Source organism: Numida meleagris, chromosome 8 (genome assembly GCF_002078875.1).
Source record: "Numida meleagris isolate 19003 breed g44 Domestic line chromosome 8, NumMel1.0, whole genome shotgun sequence".
Taxonomy (NCBI): domain Eukaryota; kingdom Metazoa; phylum Chordata; class Aves; order Galliformes; family Numididae; genus Numida; species Numida meleagris.
In genome coordinates, this window is record NC_034416.1 from 5,615,757 (window position 1) to 5,631,407 (window position 15,651).

Consider the following 15,651-nt stretch of genomic DNA (forward strand, 5'->3'; position numbering starts at 1 on the left):
TTATGGTGTCAGAGATGATGGACTGCTGTAGGACAGGGACAATTGTATCAAGATCCTCAACTCTCCACACTTCCCAAATTCATCTTCAACAGCAGTAAGAGGTGCAGCAGAAATCTGTGCTGGCAGAAAGGCTTTAGGCTGGCCTGGCTCTCATTGTTCTGCTGGCACCAGGAGATGTGACAGCCTTGAACCCCGCTGTGTGACACTGACATATGTTTACCTACTATGCTCTTGAGCTGATGCTACTTTGTCTCCTTTAATCTTGAACAACAAATTGTAGGTGGGAGCTGGTAAATGAGCACAGGAGTTAGCTCAACTCAGTTATTACATTCTCAATGTCAGGAAGAGTATATAATTGGGATGACAGCCAACTTGGGGTGGTGGGACAGAAGACAGGTGGGGAAACCAATTCTGCCTGCTACTGGTGCCACAGATTTCTCAACGTGACCTGCTAGTATGTTTACTTTCTCCTTCCCTTTCCACCTTTGTTTCTTAAAAAAAAAAAATAATTTAACTAAATCTTTTTTTGTCTCTTCCATCGTGTCTTTATAATGTAAACACAGTCCTTTAATGTGACAGTCCTTTAAATCTCTCAAATCAAAGCCAGTGCGAGGGTTAAAAAGAGCCAAGAGTTCATTCACCTTTAACTTCACAAATTAAGAGATTTTGTTCTAACAGATAACAATCCTTGGTCTCCAGCTTATTTGTGCTTTATATTTCCTTTATTATAAAGGACTTATACTGAAAATACAGTAATATTAAAATATCTTGTCACCTATTGCTCCTTAAATACAAATTCTAAACCTTATTTGTGACACACCAACTAGTATTGTACAGCCACAATTATATGAGTGGGAGGTAATTAGGATGTCACTAAGACAATTTTACCAGTTGTGGTGAAGTTTAAACAAAGATAATGATAGAACACAGATAGGAAGCTCTGCTATAATTTTATCATTTTACAAATTTTCATTTTACATTTATTTTTTATTTTTAAAGAAGTGTAAGAACATTATGATCCACAGACTTACCAATATGCAAAACTTCCCTCTTTAATATTTGTTGTCGTACCACAGTAAATGAGTTATGCTGAAAAATACACAACTTATTGTCATTACTTATAAAACATCCGAATTGAATCAGAAGATTTGCAACTGGAAAAGAGAGAACATCTATTCACCGTCTTGAAACATTTGCTATGCAATCACTACTGATAATGCTGCCTACATCCTCTTTATAAAGCAAAAACATGCCTCTTTCTTTAGAGAATATATGGGAATTTAATTGTAACAAGGTAGGTACACAAATAAATAAAATACATGATGTGTTAAATATGTAGTAAAGAGAGTATTTGGTTTCAGTCTTTAAAGTTCTGCATACAATACACCAGATAAATTTGTATCTTGTCTCTAAAATCAGACATATGCATCACAATTTACTCTAATCAAGATACATAAAGGTTACAACCATCTGTTTCCCAGACTGCTATCCTAAGTTACAAGAAAGCTGAAGTTTTGAATTTTCATTGAATGTAAGAGATTGTTTTATTGATATTTGAACAGCAATGACAAAAAAACCACCCACAAATACAAAGGTCAAGTCAATACCTAAGAATAGTTTTAACAGTGCTTTGTTGTGGGTGGAAATTGTAAGAGGAAACATGACTAATACAGTTATAAAGTTCAGTACTTGAATATGCTTGTTTCACCTATATTCTAGTAAAGACCATAATCTTTGTCATACTATGTAAATGCCAAACCAGTGTTCTTAAATTAAGAGAGACCCAACATAGGAAATAAAAAGAAAGCAAAGAAAGATGTCTTTAGCAGAAGTAAAAAGATTAAAACAAACTCTTCTCTGAAACAAGTACAAATTGATGTAAATAAAAAACCAAGGGTCATGCAGCACCAGCTTTCTTAATAAAGAGTTGTAATTAAAAGGATAGAAAATGTCACCAGAAAGGCTACCTGCATTTTTCCCTCCAAAATGTGTTTCCATTATATATTTTTAAGAATAATTACATAACTAGATCATAAGCTGTAAGGAATGCAATTTGATCTTGTACTTGCCTTAGATTCCTGACTGCTAGCATAGTTAACATTGGCAGCCTCAGTGATTAAAATATTCTTGAGTCAGATATACATGCAAATGCATATCCTCTATTATTTTTTTTTAGCAACACATTTAGTTCCTAATTATTTGCCTTGTCAGTTGATAATATAGAATATACATGGGACACATTTCCCAATTAATCGCTCAGAACCCCGAAGCAAGATCTTCTCCACGTAACAGCTGGCTTTTTCAAAAAAAAAAAAAAAAAAAAGCATGACCATAACTATAGTTAAAAACCTCCAAAATACCTTGAAAACAGACCTGGTAATACTGTGAACTAGAAAATACTGTTATTAAAGAAAATAATTTCCAGCGTAAATAATGCCATTTCAGATCAAGGAAAACAATGGGCCAACAAAGAATTAACACTAATATCTCAAGAAGAACACAGTTTGTGCCTTTATGTTATCAGAACACAGGTGCCAGAGCGCCTTAGAAGCTAGGAAGGTTTCCAGGTTTAAAAGCTCTAAGTAGTCACACCTCTAAGGAATTATTTTGGTATTTGCTGCTAAAACTGATAAACAGTGATGACAACAACTATGACATACGAATAGGATGCTTTGTACAACCTTCTGTAAGTAAAACTCAGCCAAATTCCTTGTTTGTAAATAGTCATTTTTGGTAAATCTAGTCAGGTTTTAACTGGCAAGTACTGACCTGATGAAGCCAAGCTGGAAAAGGTTTTATCAGCTTCATAACTGAATTTCTTCTCATGATCAGAAAGATGTACACACATACTCACTTATTCCAAATCAGTACAGAACAATGAATTTGAAGTCTGTCTCTATTCCAGGCCAACAACAGGATACTTTCTTCTGTTTCCCTTCAGTATTCTATGCTTAAAGCTACAAGCTGCTCTGAAGATAATCTCTCAGTCTTTCCTGCTAAAATTTATCACAGAATCCTCAGAGTTCGAATGGACCTTTAAAGGCCATCTATTCCAACTCCCTGCAATGAACAGGGACACCCACAGCTAGATCAGGTTGCACAGAGCCTGGTCCAGCCTGCCCTTGAAAGTGTCCAGGAACAGGGCATCCACCAGAGCTCTGGGCAACGCGTTCCACTGGCTCACCAGCCTCACTTGATCACTTCCCACAGGTAAACCTCTGAGAAGAAAATGAGACACTGATGCTGAAGGTACAATAGATGTGGTTAGTGCTTGTGTGCTAACAGTGCTGTTGTTTTCTCTTTTTGGCAGGTGGAAAAATAATTGTGAAAAGACCTCTGCATAGCCATGATTTCAAAAAACAGTGTTTTCTGGCTTAATTTGCATCTAAGAACCTAAATTTGGGGCTTGAAGTATCTTCAGCAACTTCTATTGCAGATTCATTCCTAAATTTCAGGAGACAGAAAATTATGTTTTATCACAGATTAGTTGCGAGTTTCCCATCTCCTGTTTTAAAGTCTGTCAATCTGACTGTTTTTTATTAATTTATTCTGTAGCTATGGTGACAGTTCATCTCTGTCAATCAGCAGCAAAAGTCTAAGGCATACCTCTCTGAAAACAATTCCAGAAATGTAATATTCTGTAGATACAACAATTAAGAGACTGGATTAGCATTTACAAAATTAATATGTATTCTCACAGTAAGAAGTCCAAATTATGCTCATCTCCCTATGACATTTATTTTTGTCATCACACAGGTGCACACAAGAAAGAATAATGAAATCATCTGTGCTGAGCATTAGGATCATGGTGCTATCCAAACCTGGGGAGAGAAGACTGCTGCCGTGAGAACAGGACAAAACAGAGGAAATTTTAAATGATTTTTTCTCCACTGATATTTCATGTTACTAGGTACATAATAGTGGAATGCCCATAACTGTTATAAAAGGGTGGGATAGGATTATAATATTAGATTAGTGTAAATTCTAGTTAAAAATCTTTTCATACCATGTCCTAAATGTCTTCATTCTTAAACCAGCCTCAGAGCAACCCTGAACTGATGGTTCTATGCTTATCTCCAGTGAAACTAGCAGCCCCACTGAAGGCAGAGCTTAGCTTGAAAGTTACATCCCCATGGTGTGGATTCAAATCTCTTCTTCCTGACACCTTATGTCAATGGAATACTATCCATTCTTTTTTACTACGTTATTTTAGATCGGGACAAGGCACATACATTTAAGTCTGCCAGCAGCTTTCAGTGCTTTAGGAAATCCCTCCCACTTCTCTTTGGTATTTACCATAAATACAATTCAAAGTACTTCTTTTAGTTTATTGATTTATTTATTTGTAGGGGTGTGTGTGTGTGTGTGTGTGTGTGTGTGTGTGTGTGTGTGTGTGTGTGTGTGTGTGTGTATTTCAGCACTCTGGAGCTTTGCACTTTGCACATGATCTTAAGTTCAATAAGTCTTTCTTTGTTTTACCATGGTTATTCTTGCAAGTGTTTTGTGCTATTCTTTATACTCATCAGCTAACCATTCATTTTATTAATTCAATTTAATTAAATTGAATTACAGGATCACTGCTGCTAACAATTTCTTAAATGTTTCAAATTTCTCTATTAAATGGTTCGCTACATGTTACACAGATACTTAAATTTGTTAGGACATTTTAATATTCACTCAACATAAGCTCCTTCACAAGCGAACTTTTGTTTCTTTACTTATTCTGAAAGTGTATGTTCAGATAATACTGTGATCATTAGTTCCTACATGTCTTTTTTTTTTTCTTAATTAGGCTGGTCTCCTTCACAGGATTAGCTCCAAATAGCTCTCTGACTACAGGAATCGCTCCACAAATTGTCTCACAGAGCCATGCAGTGTTATCATCAAAAAATATATATTTAATAATACAGCTATCACAATCAAAATCTCAAGAATTAAAATCCTCCATGATCAAAGTTCTGGCTCTCTTGCAGACTTCTTTCTTTTAAATCAGCAATACATTTTGTTATCTCCTTTTCTTAACTGCCCTCGAGGGTTACAATAACTGGATTATTTTATTGTTCTTATCTATTAAAGCTTTCCAGTGTACCAGACAAAATACTTAACTACTTCTCTGTTGGCAGCCCAATACCATCTCACATTGATTGAACCAAAAGATTCCTTTGCCTTTTCTTGTTCGGTGTAGACTAAATTTCCTGCTGCTCAATGCTAAAAATATTTAGTGATTTTACTTCCCGAGGAAGCTCTGATTTCTGTGCAGTAGACTGCACTGGGTATGGTCTAGGGAAATACTTTTTTCTATCTGTTTGTTTTATCCTTTTTCTTCCAATTCCCATTAATTCTGACCAGTTAAGTATTACTGGGGTCTACAGTTGGACTGTCTCTTCATTTGCCTCCCCTTTCTTTTCATATCCATTCTAGAAGTGTTTGCTGCCTGCTTTAAATAAATAGTTAACGTACATTCTCCTCACAGGTCTCCTATGCATCTTTGAACAGCAGTTCTACCAGTGTCCCTATTCCACATGCATGCAGAATCACTCAGAAGCCTGACTGTAAACCTGTATTAGCAGCAGTTCCTATCACAGCAGGAACATCTTCACGCTGTGTTACCAGAGAAGGAACTAAGGATAAAGATAGATATGAAGATAATATTGCTGAGAAGGTGATAAAGCACTGCCAGGCAACTCTGTTAATAACTGTATATATCTGAGTCAGATGGAGGGAAATAAAAGGGCCACAACTGTTACAGGATACATCCAACCTTTTTTTCCCCCTACGTAACAAATAAAGGAATTACTACACCATGAACTGATGCAATATGAATAGTGGTATTTCCTACTGATACTTTAGTTGCGAACACTTTTCTTTATTGCCAACAACTTCAACATACCAGCAAAAGATCAACTCACTTTAAGTATAATTCTGAATACTCTGGGTCATTGTAAACAATATACTGACGCAATACACTTCAACAGTAGGGACACAAAACCTTCTACATCCAAAGTGGAATACTGTTTTAAAAAGATATCAGATGGCTGATAAGACTTGGGTTTGTTCTGAAAAAAATGCTGTGCTGGAATATCCAAGACTAAAAGTTGATGGTGAACTTGCAAAGCGCTCAAAATCACCTGCACGACACTGGAAGAAGTCAAGAATGGACAGATAACAGAGCAATTCTCAATTCACAGTCTGAAGAATCAATTTTTTTTTTTGTTTTACTTGCTATGAAATTAATTAGGTTTTCACAATATAGTAGTGCAAAGACCTACTACCTATGTAAATTCCTGAACTCACTGATTTTTCCTTTGTCTGGCACCTTCTATACTGCCCAGTAGTATTCCCATTTTGTTCATAGGTTTGACAGTGTAAGTGTATTTTCTTTTCCAGGGCTGGCAGCCCTCAGCTGTAGTTTTCCACACTGTGAAGCTGACTCCACACAAATCAACATGTGTCTTAACGTTGTCCTTATACTATTTCAATTGTGTACTGATTTCTCATCTCTTCACCCCAATTTATAACAAAAAAGAAAGGGTCGTGGGGAGGAACAACAGGAGACACAGACTCCAGCATCTTGCAGTATACACATTCCATAACAACCAAAACAGATGAATCCACAGGGGTACCACTACAATACTATTTAACCATACTCTCAGAATCCAGATTTTGAAATCTTCTCGTGCAAATATATGAATATTTAAGTCTAGAAGATATGGAAATGGATGTAACAACACTCCAGTCAAAATGTTGCAACTACATAGAAAAGCTGTAACAACAGATTCCTTTGTAGAAATTTACTTCTGTTTGAAGTTCATCGATTTTCATTCCAGCCATTTATTTTGCTAAGCAGTAGTTTTGAGCATCTATTGATCATCATGTTCTGACGTGGGAGGCTTCTGAGAAAAAAGTTAAACTAACCAGAACTAACGAGCAATTAAACTTGCTTGCACAGGTAGAGTTGTGGTTTAACGGTGGCAAGCACAGGACATGAAGAACAATGCATCCTGTTTCTTGAACTGACTTTTTTCAAATAATGCTTAAAAAAAAAATCGGATTCATTATTGTGGATAATAACACATTAAATAGAGAAACAGATTTTAACACAATGCATTGTACACAATGCATACATAAATATAGAAGAGAAGAAATTATGCAGTGGAGACCCATTTTGATATAGTGCTCTTCCATATAAATGTAATATCCTCCTCTTTTAGACAAAAAGAGTAATACTCTGTGTTAAATTTTCCATACATTTTGTATCTTCAGCATTAAACTGTTGAAGCTCATTTCCCTTTCTTATACTATGTTCCCTAGTTCTTAACCGCTTTGTGCATTTGTCAAATGGTCTTCGGATCTTACAATTTCTTTCCTTTTTTAATGAAAAGGTGACTCATTCCTGAAGGAAGGACTCAATATTTCCAGCAAAAATTATGTTTCAGGAGTGGGACAAGAAGGGCAAGTGTAATATCCAACAGCTGATGATTAACAATGTTACAGTAAAATCTCTGAAACCACAAAACATCCCAATCCTTGCTGAGAGAAAAGAGTATTTTGAAAGTTCGGTATTCATTTCTTATAATGCAGTTATTGTATTACAACTTTAGATGAATTCCAGAAATAAAAGAAACAAGACAATATTTTTCTCATGGAAAGTTCAAAAATACTAAAGGAAATCTGCTAGCTCAAGTGAGTCACTTGTTGAGAGTAATTCTTCCAAGTCTGCATCACAGTGGGTGGAAGAATGAGATTAAGTAGTACAGAAGAATATGAACTGAAAAAATATGTTGCTTTTTGGAAGTTGAGGAAAAGCCTGAACACATAAGCCAAGGAATAATGTTTTTTTTTTTTGTTATTATTATTACTTTTTTTTTTTTAAAGTAACATACCCAAAAATCTAATGAAAGGAAATAAAATCTCACAGACCAAGGCAGCAGTATTTGAGAACTAGATCCAAGATGAAATCCTCAGGCTACATGGGCTCCCATATGATCAGGGTAAGAAAGAGCTAGTTAATTTTCTTGAAAATTGGATTGCAAAAGCTTAACAGCTTGCAGTTGAAGATGACCCATTTTGCATTGAAAAGACATACAGAATCCCCTTTAAGAAAATAAAACTAAAAAAAAAAAAGAAAACTATGTCTTGAGTGGGAGGCAGAATTACACTTGGCCTCTCAGGTCAGAGACACAAGGGAAGGATCCACCTCAAGGCAGCATAAAAGGACAGCAAACTTTTCTAATATACTCTAAGTCTTACATTTTTTTTTCCTTGTCTCAAGTGCCATAACTGCAGCAAAGACTGAAGTTAGCCCTGCCAAAGAAGAAAAGTGGACATGTCTTTTATATTAAGAGGAAAAAAGATCTCATATTTATTTCCCAAATATGGGAAAAGAAGGATCAACGTACCCACATAGCTTTCCCTATTTTAGCAAAGATATGCCTTTCACATGTCCAGACATCTACAGCTTCGTAATACCTCTGTAGCCAAACAGAAAATACAAACCTCATATATCGAAGTATTAATGAGCCTTTGTAATTGAGTTTAAATATTTTTTTGGAAGAACATTCCATGCAGAGCACTCCAGGAGTCACAATCAAAAAATTTCCAATCAGTTCTGTGTTTTTATCACAGAATATGGAAACAAGTAATGAGTAGCAAACATTTCATTTTCTAACTGGTAATGACCACAGAGGTACTGATTTCTACAGAGTTTGTGCTTGTTCAGTACCCTTGAAGATAGGATAAGAATAGTAAATCACCCAGACGAAAACTGAAATTAGAGAATCTCTTCGACCTTTACATTTGTATTTCTTCCATTATAGGAATTAAATAAATTCCTATCTTTCATTATGGGAATCGTAAAACTTATGGAAATATTGATTCAGTACGTTGATAAGAGAATTTATTTTCAAATAGCAGGAGGAACAATGATCAAACATTACCAAAAAATTACTTAGGAAATGCAATCAAACATAAAAAGTACAATACTCCTCTTTGCAGAAAAGCATTTAGATTGCAATACCTTCTATGTCTATAAATCAGTGTCTCTGTTGGCTAGCCAGTTTTTAAATTGATTTCTTTTTAATATTCAGGTCTTCCACCATCAGTAGCTACAATTCAGAGTTAAGCTGTTCAACAGCTTGCTTCCTCTTTTTTGGCTTCATTTTTCCCCCCAAATTCCATGACAGTAGCCTCAAATCATATAAATTAAATGAACTTCAGAGAGAAAAAAATACAGAACCTACAAACTTTAAACTGTTTTGTCAAAAAAGTTCTTCTAGGTTAAACATCTTGTAGAATCACCTTAAGTGGAATGATAAATTAAAATTACTCAAAAAAGAAATATTATTACCTGACTTTCTACTGCTATTAGAAAAGACCAAAAGGTAGAACTGTATCTTTCTACAGATAACTGTAGAGATTTTACACTTCAAGGGACTTCTCACATTAGTTTTCTTATTTTTTCTCCACTTATATAGATGGAGATGAGATAATATTCCATGTCCACTACATCTCATAGTTGAACAGTTACCTCAAAATGTTAATCAGAAGAATTCAAAATACTGTCAGTTTTAAAGCTTCCTAGTAACATTTTATTCTCTAGTTCTACGTATACCTGCTTGATATGCTCTAGTTCTTATTTGTAGATTTTTTTCTGTGGATTGTAGATCGCCATTCTTATTTGTAGATCATTTTTCTCCTTTGTACCAAGGTGTTCCATTCCTTCCTTCACAGTTGTTGTCATTTAAATCACTATTTATCCTTTCTATTCCCTTCTTAGATACATAATTGACCTACAGCTGAAAAGTGAATACTCAGATTTCTTTGAAAGTCTTGTGTAAATAAAAATTGTAGCTTGCTCTTAGTTTAGATCTTAACTTAAATGAAGTATGCCTTTTCTCACTGAGGTTCAGTGAATGTCATGAAGGAAAATGGAAAGTAGTTATGATCTGCATACGTAATTAGAAAGCTACTTAAATGAAGTTTGAAGAGAATTGCAGAGATTTTTTTTTTCCTCTTTTCTTTTAAAGAAGTTTAAAGATTTTTGAAATGGTTAGTTGACCTGCATTCAAAAAATACCAAGTGGAGTGCACTGAGGATCATAACTGTTATGATAATTATTTGATTTTTTTAGATTGCCAAGTCAAGCATGCTTTAAACAAGTCTCTTGTGAATGTACATAATGAAAAAATTCTATTTCAGCAGATAACTTTTCAGGTGATTTGCTTGCAGCAAAACAAAATGCTCAGTTAAAAAAATTATAAGAAACAATGCGTAATTCTTTTATTTTTAAGAAAAAAATTCTACCCTCAAGGTTAGAAACAATTGGTTTCTCTGGCAGCAACTGGAAAAACATGGTGATATTACACTTCCTCCTCATAGAAAGAAGCCCCATCAGGAATTTTGTCATATTACTTAATTGTATAATTAGCAGCATCAGCGTTCTAGTCTTCTATCCAGTTATTTTCTTTTTACTCCTAAATTGTCATTCCCACTCGCACAACATGTCAGAACCCTGACACCATCTACAGTGTGTTAGTGGTAAAGAATTCAGTGTCTTAAAACTGAGTAAAACACTCATTCATTTCCCAGCTGCCTCAGTTCTGGACAGTACCATATTCCTTTTGATACATATATCAACATAGCTGTGAATGTTGTAACCCATGCTATTTGGACACAAACAATAGGCAGCCATAAAAACCCGTGAATATCAGTAATTACCTAAAAATGATTTTTTGAAAAATGCAAAGATCTTTTTTTTTCCAAATTTCCTCTTAACTCTAAAAGATGATTACTGTGATGAAGGAACACTAGCCACCTATAGCCATCCACTGGTCTGTACAAGAAAAGACAAAGTGAGACAAATAGTGAAAACTAGAAGCGCTACACTGATACATTTGAAAAAGAATGTTACAGAATTTAAAACATTTTGTTCTCATGGAAACAAAAGCACAAGAATAACGCAAACATACAAAGCCTTCTAACCATGGAACACAAGGCAAAACTTGAATATAGAACAGCAGAGTAAGATGATTAACATAAATGTAATGTAAGACCTTCAAGCCTTACCTTGTCTTGCTAGACCTTGACTGTGAAGGTACGTTAGTGTCCTTTTGTACCTGGACTGGGAGAGAGAGGAGAGCAATGCTTAGCATAAACTATTACAGCCACTAAGAACTGTCAACAGTAGTTTAATTTCAATTTAACAGTTTAACATTTCAATTCTTTAACAGTAAGACAACTAAAATTTAACTCTAAGAGGAAAATTAGTTTTCTACGTATATGGCAGAGAAAAAAAAGGTGTTACACCCCTGCTGGTATCTTAAAGCTTATGTTGTAAGAAAATTTTTGGATTTAATATGTTTTCAGAATTTCTAAGCTGACAAGATCTTTCCCAAACAGAAAAACTGTCTATATGCAACAAAACAGCCAAGCCAGAGAAGTCAACTTAAAGCATTAAGATGCAATTATAAGTACAATGAATAATTATCTTATTAGTAAACAAGCTTAAGCCTATCAGCACCATCAATATATAACAGTTTCCAGATCATCTAGAAAGCTTTCTCCTTTGTCTGCAAACCATTCCATTGTTACATCAACAATGAACACAAATGCTTCTTTAATTTCTATTTACATAAAATTAAAATCCTTTTGAAAACATACATCTATCGCATCAGAGGACAATTCAGATAAGAATGGGGAAAAAATATGAGTGACATATGAAGCAAAACTTAATAATTACAGATACAGCCCACTTTATTTTGACCAATCAGCTCTTAATAGTTTAGCTTAGTAAGACAAAAGTCAATTAGTACTTCCTTAATAGACTAATCATTTTGCATTTAATTGTCATATCAATAACACTGGCATATCCCTATAGCAAAGCCAATAGTTATTACATCAACTAATTAAAATCTGAGTTAAAAGGTAACTTACTGAGCGTTCTGTCAGAAAATGCAAATTCTTAGAAATAAACCCAGCTCTTGATAGTGGGGATGTAGCTGGGTTCTTCCCTGACTCAACCAAAAATGTGTGGCTCTCATACTATTAGAAGCGACATTTTGATTGGCATAAGGTGAGGAACTGGAAACCAGATGGTCTCCTCTGAAGTTGCACAGGATTCCCACTGGACAATATAAAATGCTGACAGATAACAAAAGAATTCCATACTTGCTATGCAATCCGATTAAAAATTAAACATCATCCAAGTAAGCCAAGCATATGAACCAATTTTCTTAGTTTGGCATTACAAAATACAATACACTGGTAGGAAAAAAAAGCTTTAATAAGAATAGATTCTCAGAGAGTACATGTCTATTAATGACCCCAGGAAAATAATCCCTATTTATAGTAATGAGTCTTGACACACTATGATGTTGCTAAGCATTCTTGTGCTCTTCAAGAATTTGAAAAAGGTTTTGTAGAAGCATTGCCCTTAAGACAGTCAAGGGAGTCACCTGTAAATATTACATGTATTACATACCGAACACAGTAGTCAGAGCAGAGATAAAGATCAAATAGAGTATGTAGTGTATGTACAACATACATTGTATTGTATGTTAGACTTTTTTAGAATGATTCTGTCAAACAAGTTGCTTTTTGAATAGAAAAGCCGTAAGAGACTAGGGAGTTTGATAACTGAGTATTAGTCAACATTACTGGCATTTTTTTCTGTTTTTCTTGCAAATAAATGAACAAAAAGAGAAATAAGATCTAGGATATCTAAAACCTCCAGATTTTATTCAGAATTTATGTTAAGATTGAAATAAAAAGAAGGGACAAAAGATAAAGAAATCTTATTTCTAAAGGGAGGCAAAATGAACAAATCAAATGATATATAAATGAATCTATAAAAAGAAGTGGAAGAGAAGAAAGAGTAACAAACACTGTAATTATAGGAGATAATTTTGGAGATGGATAATTGATGATGCTTTTGGGTATCCAGTTGTGTCTGGAGATTAAAGGAAATATCAAAGTGCCTGAGCTAAACAAAACTGTATTTCACAGTCAAGAACTTTCCTGTTCACAGTAGAAAAGTATATATTCATCTCTGACTGCAACTGCTAGCCAAAAAAATATACAATAACTTTTCAAATTCATTTATAAATAAATTACATTAAAAAAATTTTACTGTAAGCTCATAAATGCATTGCACACAGATTTGTTGACTGTGCTTCATGCTACATACACCTGAACTTGCAACTCTAAGATATCAGCTTTTAAACACAGTTGTTTAATGACCTAAGAGTTAAAATTAAAGAATGACCTTGATGAGTAATAGAATACAGTCTCTAAATATAGTCAGTACATAGCACATAACAGGAAAAAATACCATTAGCACAAATCTGCAATGTATGTTCTACATGAAATATTTTTATATACAGTTTAACACAAGTATTTAACGTTAAATACAATTCCATTACTTTTGTAGAACACAGTAAAACCAGCCAGGTATAAGTAAATCGAAATCATTGAGAAACTGAGATGGAGAGTGAGACAGAAGCACAAACATTTCATGAATGTCAGATCCTTAATGCTCCCCAACACCTCTAAGTATTATATCATCTCTAAAGCTGAAGAAAGATGTACAAACAAGTTCAGACTTTTGCTAAGAGGATTGCCCTGAACAGAATCTCCATACACCTGATCCTCAAGCTTCAGGAATATCAAATCTCTAGCAATAGTTAATATTATTTTTCCTTAAGGATACAGTGCTATTACAGTCCTTACATTTACACGTACATATGTGCATTCACACACATACACAAACATACTAAGGTATGGGTAAATCCTAGCTGGATAGTTCATCATAGCAATAAATGGAGAGAGAAACAACATTTCTGCTCACCAGGAAAAATTGTAGTGTTTTGCATGAATGTTTCTCCTCTAAAATCCACCACTTTTCTTCCTGCAGTATCATACTGTATTTATGACTAGAAGAACTAAAAAGTCAGCCTGAAAAATTACATTATTACAGCCCTCAAACCGATTGCTTATTGAGGGTGTGAAGTTACTATCATTAGAGATCTTTCAGGATAATTTCAGCCAGCATCTACCTGTGATTTGATTCCAACTTGCAATATAAGATTATACAGCCTCCTGAGATCCCTTCCAATGCAATCTTTCTGCAGTTCCACTTTTCTTCTTCATACTATGAATGCATAAGAGAAATTAGAGGAAGTGCAATGGGATTTTTATTAATAGGAAATACTAGTTATGAAAATAGAATGTAGGAGGTTTATCACCTTTGTGATTTGACTACTAAACCACAATACCTTAAAGCATGTATCCTATTCCCTCGTGTCCTGCTAATACATCCAACCCCTCATGACACCCCCTGCAAAAAAAATGAACAAAATAAAAAACCTGCAAGAACCACAGATTTATTCTACTTCCAAGACATGCATTTTGTTGTATGAATCAACTAATGCACAATTTATGTTAGAATTAAAGCCTTTCCACCTCTCTTGAAGCTACTTTGGGAAATTCATGTCAAATCTGTCTGGTGTAGTTTGTTTTTATGACAGAACTATTAAAGAGAAATAAACAGTGTCACTGGCGAAAGGAATGTCAAGCTGCTTTGAATTGGCTAAACAGTATCTGATGTCCTCAAGGATTGTAGCGCACTATGACCCTGCCCTGACAATCTGTTTAGCTTCTGATGTTTCACCATATGGGGTCAGAGCTGTGTTTCCTCATATAATGCTAAATGACCTAGAAAAGCCTGTAGCATTTACATTGCAAACACTTGCTAACATTACTAAGACTTTGGCACAGATAAAAAAGCTTTAACGTATCTATCGTGATAGAGTATCACTATATTACTAAATATGACTATTCCTACTCCTTGGTGAGTAGGACCATCAATTAGCAGATAAATGCCCGCCTGTGTGGGTTTCATGTATACATTTCACTTCTTTTAACTGCAGCAGCATTTCTGATATCACCTTGAGATTTGCACTACGACATTTTTCACTGATCATGGCACTCCATGGAAATTATCATGGCTTGGTAGGCCAGCAATGGATCCTGGGGAAAACACAGGTAAGGTGGCACAATAAGTAACCACCGTTCAAGTTTATGAGAAGTCTCCTAAGCAACAAGCACAGTAAAATGTGTATTAAAAGGAAAGAAAAAATACTTTATTGTGATGAGATGCATTCTCCCTAAGTAAACAGTAAGGTTCCCATTCTAAGTTAATAAACTGTTTTATTTTTAAACTCTGCTTGGCATCCCACACTGACAAGCATTGCATAATGGCAATTAGGAAAAAGATTATGTTTCATCCTTTATCAAGTGTGACATATAAGAGAAAAAGGCACCACTGTCCCAGTTTTGCAGTTCATAATGTACCCTCAAATTCCATAGAACTTGAGGCCAGTTCAGCATCTTCCACAATCAGGCTCTTTGATTGGGAAATAAGTAAAAGGCAAATATTCATCCATGCCGGCAGATTATTTGCTATGATATTAAATGTTAAAATATTTATATCCCTGAAGACAGAAAAAGCATGCTAAGTTAGGCAAAAGTGAAAAAATCTTCCATCAAGGATTCTGTATGAGTAGATGCAAGAAACTGGAACTGCACAGGACCAAAGATGATCTCTATAAAGATGTACACATGAATTCTTTAAACTCTGAAAACTCATGGTTTCAA

The 15,651-nt window shown here is 34.7% G+C and overlaps 1 long non-coding RNA gene across 1 annotated transcript in view; it reads right to left on the reverse strand.

The window, feature by feature from the left end:
• Positions 1,032-15,651, reverse strand: part of LOC110403386 — a 126,302-nt gene continuing 111,682 nt past the window's right edge. Inside the window, exons 2-3 of the long non-coding RNA XR_002441636.1 lie at positions 11,065-11,119; positions 1,032-1,089 (exon numbers count right to left, since the gene is read on the reverse strand). This is a non-coding gene — a long non-coding RNA (uncharacterized LOC110403386). The remainder of the gene's footprint in view (positions 1,090-11,064; positions 11,120-15,651) is intronic.